Source organism: Erinaceus europaeus, chromosome 8 (genome assembly GCF_950295315.1).
Source record: "Erinaceus europaeus chromosome 8, mEriEur2.1, whole genome shotgun sequence".
Classification (NCBI taxonomy): domain Eukaryota; kingdom Metazoa; phylum Chordata; class Mammalia; order Eulipotyphla; family Erinaceidae; genus Erinaceus; species Erinaceus europaeus.
Genome location: NC_080169.1, coordinates 30,679,069 through 30,691,839, shown reverse-complemented (window position 1 = coordinate 30,691,839; position 12,771 = coordinate 30,679,069).

Genomic DNA, 12,771 nt, shown 5'->3' with positions numbered 1-12,771 from the left:
AGCCTGGGACCCCTAGACTGAAAAACTGAATTAGTCATTAGACACTAAGACTTAATCAGTCATGCTTTTGTAATGAAACCTTAGTAAAAGCATAGGACAGAGTTCAAACATCTGGTCTGTTCACTATGTGAAGGTGCTAGGAGGGTACCACAGATGGAGAGGCCATGGGATGGCTGCATCTTGTTAAAGAAAACCACTGAACAGATATTAAAAGAGCTAGACTTTATGAAAGAAAGGGGGGCACTAGAGATGTTGCACTGGATAGGATAAAGTATTGGTTGGAGTCTCAAGTTTAAGGTTCCAAATTCAATTCCCAACATCATATAGACCATAATGATGCTCTTATTCTTCAGTAAGTAAATAAATAGGCAAAAAAGTATATAAAGAGAACAAATCAAACCAAATATTTGGCATTGCATAAAATAGTCAGTGATACTCTCTTCTCTCCTGCAATAAAGAAAAGAAAAAGGAGATTTCCTTTATAGGTAAAGTGTTTAACTGAATTCTGTGAGTCATTTTAGGAAATAATTTGACCCAAGGAGAGTGTCTTAGAAACTACCAGTTTGCAGCCTGTCAGAGACCAGAAGCCAACCAAAGTGAAAATCTGGATGTGTATTTGGTCTAATAGAAGGTTTAGGTGCAGTATGGTGGGACTGAGACCTGTGAGCTTTGATGCTAACTCCAGTTAGATAGTGGCAGAGTTGAGTTACATTGTAGGACATCCAGCTGGTGTCCAGGGAATCAGAAAAGTGTTTGGTGTGGGGTAAAAAAATCTCCTTATGATAGGAAGAAAGACATGTCAGAAATAAAATATTCTGTGAAAAAAAATTGAAATATTGAATTGAGAAGAAACACAGGCATGTTTTTTCATTATACAATAGTTAACTTCAGGAAGAAAATATTCAGGTTTTTGGTTGCAATGACAGAAACACTACTTAAACTAATTAAAGTGGGAATTTATTGGCTCAAGTAATTCTGAATGAGACTATGTCTGTTATCAGGCATGACTTAATCTAGTTTCAAACAGTAATATCAAATTCTCTTCTCTTAACCCTGTTTCTCTTTGGACATCATTGTCCCATTCTGCCAAAGATAATGGCTGACAGTTGCCTCACTTATACCTTTTAACATTGTGATATCTTATTTAAGGGGAACTTGCTTCACTAATTTTTAAGTCATATTTTTATTTGTGATTAACAATGATTTACTAATTGGAAGACTACACGGTATAGTTTTGTATCAACCACCACCAATGTTCTGTGTCCTTGCCCTCCCAGAGATAACCATTATTATTTGCACAGTTTGAAATACAATGTGTTTGCTTCTGTTTTTGTTATTGCTGTTTGCTTATTTTTTATTTTTACTTTTTTTGCAAGTTTATGTGTTTCAGTTCTCTAGATTACACATATGAGTGAAACCATCTGGTAGTTGTTTTTCATCTCTTATTTCAGTGAGTGATCACCTCCAGTTTGATCAATTTTGTCACAAAGAACACAATATATTTTTTATTGCAGATTTGTGTTTCATGGAGCTATATCCCATCTTTTTTTTTTTTTTTTTTGCCTCCAGGGTTATCGTTGGTGCTCCATGCCAGCACTACAAATCCACTGTTCCTGGTGACCATTTTTTCCTGAATAGAACAAAGAGAAATTGAGGGGAGGGGGAAATAGAAAGAGAGACACCTGTAGATCTGCTTCACCCCTGTAAGGCATAACCCACTACAGGAGGCAAACTAGGGGCTCAAGCAGTATCTTTGCCCATGTCCATGCGCTTAGTACTGTATGTGCTTAACCGATTGACCACTGCCCAACCCCCCTCCCCATAACTTTTTTATCCAGACATCTGTTAATAGGTATTTAGGCTACTTGTACTTTTTGGCTACTATGAATAGTGCAGCTATCAACATGGGATGCATACGTTCCTCTGAATTAGTGTTTGTATGTTCTTTGGATAAATACATAAGAGTTCCTACAAATGTTTCACTTGGAATTATGTTGTACTCTAGTTTTTTAGTATGACCAAGAAACTTGTTCAACTCTCAGTCACACACTTTGTTGGCAAGAAAAATAAAGTCTAAGACCAGGTGGTAGCGCACCTGGTTGAGTGCATGTGTTACAATTTGCAAGGACCCTGGGTTCAAGCCCCTGGTCCCCACCTGCAGAGAAAAGCTTCACAAATGGTGAAGCAGAGCTGCAGGTGTCTCTCTGTCTCTCTCCCTCTCTACCTGCTCCTTTCTTTAAATTTCTATCCAATAAATAAAAATAAGAAAACTTTCTAAAAAAAGAAAAAGTTTTTTTTCTAAAAGTTTTTTTTCTAAAAGTTTTTTTTCTAAAAAAAGAAAAAGAAAACTTTCTAAAAAAAGAAAAAGTTTTTCTCCCTTATTCAATGACTGAATAAGGGAGAAAAACATGTTAATTTTCAGAAAATGTTATTAAAAGGAATATCAGAAAGGAAGTTATGATTATCATAAAATTCACTGAAATGGTTGTAAATTTAGGAATGTACTTAATAGACCTGCAATATTTTATTTAATGTATTTATTTATTTATTTTTTATAAAGACAGAAAAATTAAGAAGAAAGGGAAAGATAGAGATAGAGATAGAGAGAGAGAGAGATTGATACCTACAGCACTGCTCCACTGCTTGCGAAAGCTACCCCCCTGCATGTGGAAAATGAAGGCTTGAGCCTGGGTCCTGTGGATCCCTGCACATAGCAACATGTGCATTCTACCAGATGTACCACCACCAGGTCCCCAGAGCTGTATAAAAAGGAATAATTGGGCAGAGAGGGGATGCTAGAAACCATTTACATTTCCTACTCTGCTGTGGAGAGAAAAAAAATATATTTTTTAAAGATTTATTTATTTTTGAGACAGAAAGAGAGAAGTGAAAAAGAGAGAAAAGCAGAGCATCACTCTCGTATATGCAGTGCTGGGGATCTAACTTGGGGTCTCATGCATTAAGAGTCCAACATTTTATCCACTATGCCACCTCCCAAGCCACAGAAAATTGATTTTTTTTTTTGCCTCCAGAATTATTGCCGGGCCTCAGTGACTGCACCACAAATCCACTGCTCCTGGAAGCCATTTTTTCCCTTTTGTTACCCTGGTTGTTTTACCATTGTTGTGGTTATTATTATCATTGTTATTTGATGTCGTTGTTGTTGGATAGGACAGAAATGGAGAGAGGAAGGGAAGGCAGAGACGGGGAAAGAAAGACAGACACCTGCAGACCTGCTTCACCATCTGTGAAGCGACTCCCGTGCAGGTGGGGAGCTGGGGGCACCAACCCTGATTTTTCTGCGGGTCCTTGCCCTTTGCGCCACGGGCGCTTAACCTATTGCACTACCGCCGGACCCCCTAGGAAAATTTATTTTAGAAAAATCAGCTAGCAGCCTGGGAGATGATATAGTGGATAGAGTATTGAATTCTTCAAGCACGAAATTCCCAACTTTAATTCCTAGCATTGCATGTGCTAGAGTGATGTGCTGGTTCTTTCTCCTTTTTTTCTAGTTAATTAATTAATTTACAGAATTAACTGGGCCAAGCACGTAGTTAGTTAAGCTACAGAATAACCTGTGGTCTGGATTTAAAAGTCACCAAACTGCCCTTTATCTAGAAGTTCAAAGGATTTGTGAGATGTCTGACACCAGAGAGTCTCAAATTTTGTAGTGTCTAGAAGATCAATGAAATTCTCTAGAAACTGGCCCACCAGCAAATGTAGACTCCCAATGCACTAACTATATACATAGAATAGTGGTTCCCCCCACCTCCCCAGAGCTCTACCCCACTAGGGAAAGAAAGAAACAGGCTGGGAGTATGGATTGACCTGCCAACGCCCATGTCCAGCAGAGAAGCAATTACAGAAGCCAGACCTCCCACCTTCTGCATCCCATAATAATTCTGGATCCATACTCCCAGAGGGTTAAAGAATAGGAAAGCTTTCGGGAGTCCGGCGGTAGCGCAGTGGGTTAAGCGCTGGTGGAGCAAAGCACAAGGATGGGAGTAAGAATCGTGGTTCGAGCCCCTGGCTCCCCACTTGTAGGGGAGTCGCTTCACAAGCGGTGAAGCAGGTCTGCAGGTGTCTTTCTCTTCCCCTCTCTGTCCTCCCTTCCTCTTTCCATTTCTCTCTGTCCTATCCAACAACGAGGCGACAACAATAATAACTACAACGGTAAAACAACAAGGGCAACAAAAGGGAATAAATAAATAAATAAAAAGGGTAAATATGAAGAAATTTACATTTATAAAAAAAAAGAATAGGAAAGCTTTCAAGGGAGGGGATTGGATATGGAACTCTGGTGGTGGGAATTGTGTGGAATTGTACCCCTCTTATACCACAGTCTTGTCAATCATTATTACATCACTAAAAAGAGAAAGAAAAAAGAAAAGAAATAATAGTGATTCTCAAAGTGTAGACCCTAACCAGAAGAAGAAGCAAAACCTAGAAATCTGTTAGAATTATAAAACTCTGACATCTTTGCTCTAGGACAATTGAAGCAGAAACTCTGGGGATGGGGCCCAGCATCTGTGGGTTAAATAACCTTCCAAATGATTCAGGTGCTGCTAAAGATTGAGAATCATTGATCCAGAGCTGAGTGAAACTGCAGTTTTCCAGCAAGACTCTTAAATCCCCAATTATGATGACTCAATTATTGATTGGTCAGAAAAAAATATGGTTAGTTATTCAAGATAATTCCCAAAGAAGTTTTGATACCCCCCAACCAAGATTATGAATAATCATCTTAACTCTATTTGTTTAAGTTTTTATTAGTGATTTAATAGTAGTTTACTGTTTTGCAAAAAGTTCTGTTCCCCCAAACCTCTCAGTGATAACCATCATAGTTCTCTCAAAGTCATAGAGACAACGTGACTACTTTTGCTTTTTTTGTTTTTGTTTTTTCTTTTACAAGTTGATGTGTTTCAGCTGTCTAGATTCCACATGAGTGACACCATTCCAGCAGTTGTCTTTCACCTCCTTACTTATTCCATTTAGCATAATCACCTGAAGTTCCATCTATTTTACATATCTTTTTTATCACAGAGTAGTAGTCCAAGCAAAATAGATCTCGTAATTTCTTCTCTCCCTCCTCCTCCTCCTTCTTCTTTTCTTCTTATTTAGATCTCATAACTTCTTTATCTAACCATTTGTCAATGGGAATTTATGTTGCCTGCGCTCTTTGGCTATTGTGAATAATACAGCTAAGAATTATCATAACTTTAATGTAGATTATACCATTAGCCCATCATTTATCCCATAAGTAAATGGATTGTTTAATTATATAGAAACAAAACATTTAAATGGTCTTTCTTATCCATTCTTTACAAATAGTCTTTGCTATTATCCAAATTAACAGTTGTAATATATCCTGATTTATATACTGTAAGGGAAAATAGCCATAATTACACTTCATGAAAACCACAGTTTGTGTGATAATGCTAAAATTATTAATATAATGGGCCAGCAAAATACTTTACTTGGATAATGCACTGCTTTGCCATGTACATAGATAGGTTTGAGCCCAGCCCCACCACATTGGAGGAAGCTTTGGTACTGTGATATTTTCCACTCTCTTTCTTTCTCTCTCTGTCTCTCTCTTTATCTCTCTGTCTCTCTGTCTCTCTGTCTCTCTGTGTGTGTGTGTGTGTGTGTGTGTGTGTGTGTGTGTAAAAGTCAGCTTGGAGCTGTGAAGCCCTTGTGACAACAACAACAAAAAATAATTCAAAAATAGAAATAAAATTATCAGTACAATATTTTATTCTGAATAACACAAAAGTTAGATCTTTGAAAGTTTTAATCATAGTTTTAAATAGTAGAATATACATTAAAATGCACTTGTGATTATATGATATTAGTAACAAGTAACTTAAAAGTCAGTGACACCCCCAGTTCTGTTATAGAACTAAAAGCAAAGCTATAGAGATATTTAAGACTCAGGTGAGTAGATACTGAGAAATTATACTTGGTGGTCTCTAAAAGTTAACATTTTTAGAGCATTTGCATGTGCCAGACATTGTGTTAGGATCTTTCACCAACACTAACTCACTAGAGTCGTAAAACATTCCTATAGAGTAGATTACTTTTATTAACTCACTCCACTTCAAAAAGAGAAGAAACAAAGCTAGAAAAGTTAAGTGTAAGGAGACCAGATACTGGTGCACCCAATGGAATGCACACACCATGTGCAGGGACCCAGAGTCAAACCCTCATTCCCACCTGCAGGTGGTAGCTTCACAAGCAGTGAAGCAGTGAGCCAGTACTATTGGTGTCTCTATCTCTATCTCTATCTCTTCCTTCCCGCTCAGTTTCTTTCAGTCTTATCAAATGAAAAAAGGGATAAAATGACTGCTGGGAGATGTGGATGCAGGCACTGAGCTCCAGTAATAAACTTGGTGAGGGAAAACAGTGAAAAGTTGTAAAACTTATTTAAGGCTAGATAACTGTAAAGTAAAAGTTATAACCCAAACTTGATGCTCTAATACCTTGTAATGAGTACTCCAAACAACCAAAAATATGTGTAGAACAACTCTTATAAGAAAACTTACGTATCCTTTTCATGGCCTTCTGCTAAGCAATGGTTTTTTGGTTTTTTCCTTTATTGGGGGATTAATATTTTATACTGGACAGTAAATACAATAGTTTGTACATGCATAACATAAGCAATGTTTTTTTAAATCTAATGCCAAAAGCAGATGCAACCAAACAAGAGAACTAGCTAAATTGCATTCTATGAAACTAAAGCGTTTGTGCTTCAAAGAGCATCATCAAGAAAATTAAAAATGAAGAAATATCAAAAAATAAGTCAGGGATGGATGGTGGCATGCCTGGTTGAGTGCACATTACAGTGGGCAAGGACCCAGGTCACCACCCACAGGGGGAAAGCTTTGCAAATGGTGAAGCAGTGCTACAGATGTCTCTCTGCCTCTCTTTCCCTCTACCTCCCCCTACCCTCTCAATTTCTGGCTGTCTCTATCCAATAAATAAAGATAATAAAAATAAATTTTAAAATAAATTAATGGGAGAAAGTATTTTATTGTCTTCATTTTTATTGGGGTAATGTTTTATAAGGAAGTTGTTCTCTCAGGTCTACAACATCCCATCTCCCCCAAATATGTATCAGCGTATCAGTATGCTTTCACAGCACCCAAAGTACCATCTCCCTCCACTGTGAGTATAGTGTCTCTACTCTTCTTTTCACTCTAAACCCCCCTTCAAGTATTTTTGCTATGTAAGTGATAATTGACTTGTATTTAGAATATTTTATTATTATTTTATCAGAGGACTGCTCAGCTCTGGTTTATGGTCTGGCACTTCATCAAAAATGATCATAGAGTTATCATATAGCCTAGCAATTATGTCCCCACAAATATATGCATACAAATGTTTATAGCAACATTAGTTCCAGTAGCCAAAAGATAGAATGCTCAAATTTATATTTCTATGAACTGATGAATGTATTTTTAAAAAGTGTGGAATATCCACACAATAGATTATCCTTCACACATTTCATTAATGGAATCAAGTTCAGATACATGCTACAACATGAATAGACCTTGAACACATGATGAAAGTTAAAGACAATAATCACAAAAGACTACATATTGCTATGATTCCATTTGTATGAGTTATCCCAAACAGGTAAATTTATAGAGAACAGAGTAATAATTGTCTAGAGTTGGAAGACCAGGGGTAGGTTTGTATGGTGATGGGTTAATATATATATATATATATATATATATATATGACTTCTTTTTATATATATACTTATTTATTTTCCCTTTTGTTGCCCTTGTTTTATTGTTGTTGTCTTTACTGATGTCGTCATTGTTATATAGGACAGAGAGAAATGGATAGAGGAGGGGAAGACAGAGAGGGGAAGAGAAAGAAAGACGCCTGCAGACCTGCTTCACCGCCTGTGAAGTGACTCCCCTACAAGTGGAGAGCCAGGGGTTTGAACCAAGATCCTTATGCCGGTCCTTGTGCTTCGTGCCATGTGCGTTATTAACCGCTGCGCTACCATCTGACTCCCTACATATGACTTCTTTTTGGACTAAGAAAATGCTTCAGAATGTATTCCAGTGATGATTCCACAACTCATTTAATATATTTAAAAGCTTTGAATAATCTACTTCAATTAGGTGAATTGCGTGATACGTAAGTTAAAGTTCAATAAAGGCAATATTGTAGAAAGAATGAGAATTGTTAGAGCCCTTGGGCTAAAAGAAATAAGATATCTGTTGGTATAAATGCGGTAGCAATTGGCTGAAGAGAACGAACTATCTTTAGTGGTGAGAAATCAATTAGAATTTGATTGTGTGTAGGTGCAGGGTTATCGAGTTCTAATAGTAGACTCTTCTACTCAGAGTATTTAGGCGACAGGGAGTGAACACAATGAGAGGTTTGTCCATCAGGGCTACCGATCAGGGTACCATCTTGGTCACCATATGTCCGTCACAGGATTCTTTTTCGGGAGTCTGGTGGTATGGCAGCGGGTTAAGCTCACGTGGCACAAAGCCCAAGGACTGGCGTAAGAATCCTGGTTTGAGTCCCCGGCTCTCCACTAGCAGGAGAGTCACTTCACAAATGGTGAAGCAGGTTTGCAAGTGTCTGTCTTTCTCTCCTCTTCTCTACCCCTCCACTCTCCATTTCTCTCTGTCCTATCCAAGAACAACGACATCAATAACAACAACAACAACAAAAATTTTAAAAAGCAATTAAAAAAAAACAAGGGCAACACAGGGTTCTTTTTCTCTTCTCTGAGCATTCCTCCATAATTTCCTTTTGCTCACCATCCTTACTCCACTGGTCGTCTTTAAATGTCCATGTTTTCAAGAGCTCCACATGCCTGCCCTCTACTCCCATGCTCTAACACTCTTCTTGCTGAGCACACACTCTCATATTTCAACCTGCATATGTGCTCTGCTGAGTTCAAAACACACATCCCCAGCTCATACTTTCCTTGAACATCAGCTCCACTTACTCAGCTGTCCACCAGACATTTCCATCTGTTTGTCTGACACTTATCCCAAACCCAAATATCCAGTGTTGTTCTTTCTCTATCAAGTTTTCTGTCCTCTCCTTGTTGTCTTAGAAAATGGAAACGACTCCAAGTCAGCATAATTTTGCACACAGCGGAAGAGGGAAAACATAGGAATCAGTGAACCGAGGTGTAGGGATTCAAACAGAAAAACGGAAGCAAGTGCTGTGAAATATCCCACTTGGTCAGTTCACTCCTTTAATTAACAACTTTTAATTACTCTTGAATATGCATAGATGACATAATATATATGAAATTACTCATAATTCAGCTTTCACTATACATTTAACTCACTGTATCTATTTGTGTTAGAAAGCCAGAGTATTACTCTGGCACACACAGTGCTGGGGATCATGTTTTTAAGTCCAGTGCTTTTTTTTTTCTTCCCCTTTTGTTGCCCTTGTTTTTTATTGTTGTTGTAGTTATTATTGTTGTTGTTATTGATGTCGTCATTGTTAAATAGGACAGAGAGAAATAGAGAGAGGAGGGGAAGACAGAGGGGGGAAGAGAAAGACCCCTGCAGACCTGCTTCACCGCCTGTGAAGTGACTCCCCTGCAGGTGGGAGCTAGGGACTGGAACTGGGAGCCTTCGGACAGTCCTTGCACTTCATGCCACATTCAGTTAAACCACTGAACTACAGCCTGACTCCCAGTACAGTGCTTTAACCACTGTAGCACTTCCTAGACCTATACATTTAATTTTTAAAGGCATGTATTGAATGTAAATGATCTAAGCATGTAAGAGGAATTGTTTATGGTCTCATAAAGGAGGCTCATTAGTAAACAAGAAATGTTCATAAATGAAACAAATGTAAGTAAGGGTTAAGTGTGAGGTACTATGCAGCACGTAGCATAGACTTACCTTATAATTTGACTTGAAAATGGAGCGGTGGTGATAATGGGTGGAGTATGTTAGAAATGTCCTCCTTGAGGTCAGGAAAATTCCTGCAACAAGTAGGTATGGTGGAGGGGAAATATAGACCAGTCATGAGCTTGGTCTTTGTGTATATTCTTTCAGTAAGGATTGCTACAGAGAGGTGAGACTTGGCATGGAAATCTGGTGAAAGGAGACAGAGAAGTTTCAATAAGTAAAGTAGAAGTCAAATTGAATGGGGAGTAAAAAAAAAAATGGCACAAAAAGGGATAGAGTATGTTTTTCCAATAAGCTTAGCTGTGAAGAGAGAGAAAAAGATAAGGCAAGAGGTAGACAGGGTGTGTGTGTTGAGGGAGTTATTTCATTTGTTACATGTGTGTGTTTGAGATAAGGCAGATGTGAAAAAGTTTACAGCTGAAGAAGCCACTCAGGAGGAAACTGGGGGAATAATGTAGAAGAGACTGAAAAGCAGAATGAGATGAAGGCTTCATTTGGGGGAACTAGAAAAAGAAGCAGGGGGTTGGGTAGTGGAACACCTGGTTGAGAGTGCCCTACCATGCTCTGTGCCAGGTTTGAACCCCACCAAACACTGCCTTTACTACAGTGGGGGCCAGGCTCCAACTTGATTTGTGTACATGGAAAAACAGCTCACTGAAAATGAGCTATCTTGATGGCCTGGATTCTCTTCTGCAAAGGCAATGAGAGGACAAATTGGGGGTTAGAGGTAGTCATAATGATTGTAGGATGGTCTAGTAGGAAGGAGTAGTGTGAACAGTAAATGCACTGGTGCTTTCCATGAATATGAAGGGCTATTTAAACCAGGAGAAGATAGTGACAGTATATTATAAGGACCTTAACCTTTACTACATGATGCATATAGGCAAACTGCAGGAAATTTTTGAGAGGGAAATATGAGTATGCTGTGAAGATACATACAATGGTTTTCCAGCAGGAACTCTGGGAAATGTTCGTGAAGCAGTGAGCATAGGTCATTGGTAAGAATCCCAAAACCACATGAGGAGACAGAGACTGAAAAAATGGGTCATCAGAGAAACTCTGTCATTCAGGAAATACCTAAGGAAGATGACTGAGCTGGGAACTGTAATATTTATTGGTTTTAGTGTCTAAAAGACTTTGAGGCAACATTTCATCTCTGGATTAATTGCATTTCTTTAAAAAATTATTTGTATTTCATTGGATAGAGACGAAGAGAAATCAAGAGGAATAGAGGAGATAGGAGGTGAGAAAGAGTGCTCAACTAGATGTTTCACCATGCAGCTCCTGATTGCATTTCTGAAGGAATCCCTCTGAAAGACAACAGTCACTAGGTTTATTGGAAGGAGGGACTTACCCTGTGCTTGAGGTGTTACCAAGGCAGGCAAGGTATAGGTGAATGGCTAGAGAATGCTTAGGGCCAGAAAACTTAACCAAGAATTCTCCACACCAGTGTCCCTGAGGAGTGAAGGACTTGGCACCAAAATAATCACAGATTCTGCTAGTATTTATGTTTACTGTCCCTGCTTCAAATATGCACTTCTAGCATTTCCTTGCCTCCATAGTATACACTGTTCTGTCTGTAACATCCTTCTCCACTGGAGCAACTCACATTTTGGGCATCTTTTAAGGTCCAAGTCAAACTGTATGTCCCTGACAACATTTTTCTTCACAACCACAGCCTATGTGATCATTCCTTGCTTTAAATTCCTAAAGTAGCTATTGGTAGTAGAATTTGTTCAGTGATTAATCACCTACCGCCCTATGGCATCTCTTCAATGATTGCATTGAACTCTTTCATAACCCCCCTGGGTCATATAACTGTGTGTGAGTGTGTGTGTGTGTGTGTGTGTGTGTGTGTGTGTGTGTGTGTGAGAGAGAGAGAGAGAGAGAGAGAGAGAGAGAGAGAGAGAGAGAGAGGTGGTGTCATGCTATCTATCTTATCTAAAGGAGGCAGGAACAGGCTTTCTCCACTTGAAAGTTCCCATATCAATTGACAGGAGCATGTAAACAGAAATGGTTAGGTAATATAAACTGATATGCTTTCATTTATTAATCATTAATATTCTATGCTATCCTATCCTCAGCTTTTTATCTCATTTACATTAAAATGAATATGTAACCTACAGCTTTCTGTATTTTTTTTTTAACATCAATGTGTACACACTCTCTATACCATTCTCAGATGCATTCAAAGTCCAATATTGCTGGGTTCTCTGCCAAGTAATTCAATCTTAAATTTTCAGCAGTGGCTGGAGATGCTGGTGGCTAAATTAATAGCTTCTAGAATCAGATGTCTGGTTTGTATCTGGGTGTTGACATTTGCTAAAAGGGTAAGTCAGAACAAGTTAACTTTTCTATGCCTTTCTTCATCTGCAAAATAGTTATTATAATTATATGCTTCATATTGATTTGGTGTGGGGATTACAGAAATCATACCTTGTGAATTTCTGCAGTCAAATACTCCACCCCTGACCTCCACCCATTGCTGACCTTGTGAATTTCTTAGGGCAGTATTTGGTACATGATAAAGTCCTTATTACTTGCTAACTATTATTTTGAGTTGACTAGAAATTTCCAGACATAAACTATGAGGTTCTCATACCTCTTTCATCTATTAATACTTTTACAGAGAGTAGACAGTAGAGCTATAATGTTCTAGTCTCTACCTCAGGGAACCAGCCAACAGTTTAAATGCTGCTGCTTAGTTCATGTGTTATTTTAGGCAAGACACTCAACTTCTTTGGGGTGCTATAAAGATCAGTGAGTAAACATCTGTGAAAGTGCTTTATAAACAGCATGCTTGCTTTACCCAAAACAAGGAACTATGGTTGAGAACAGGAAACAAATTCAATTACTTCTACTT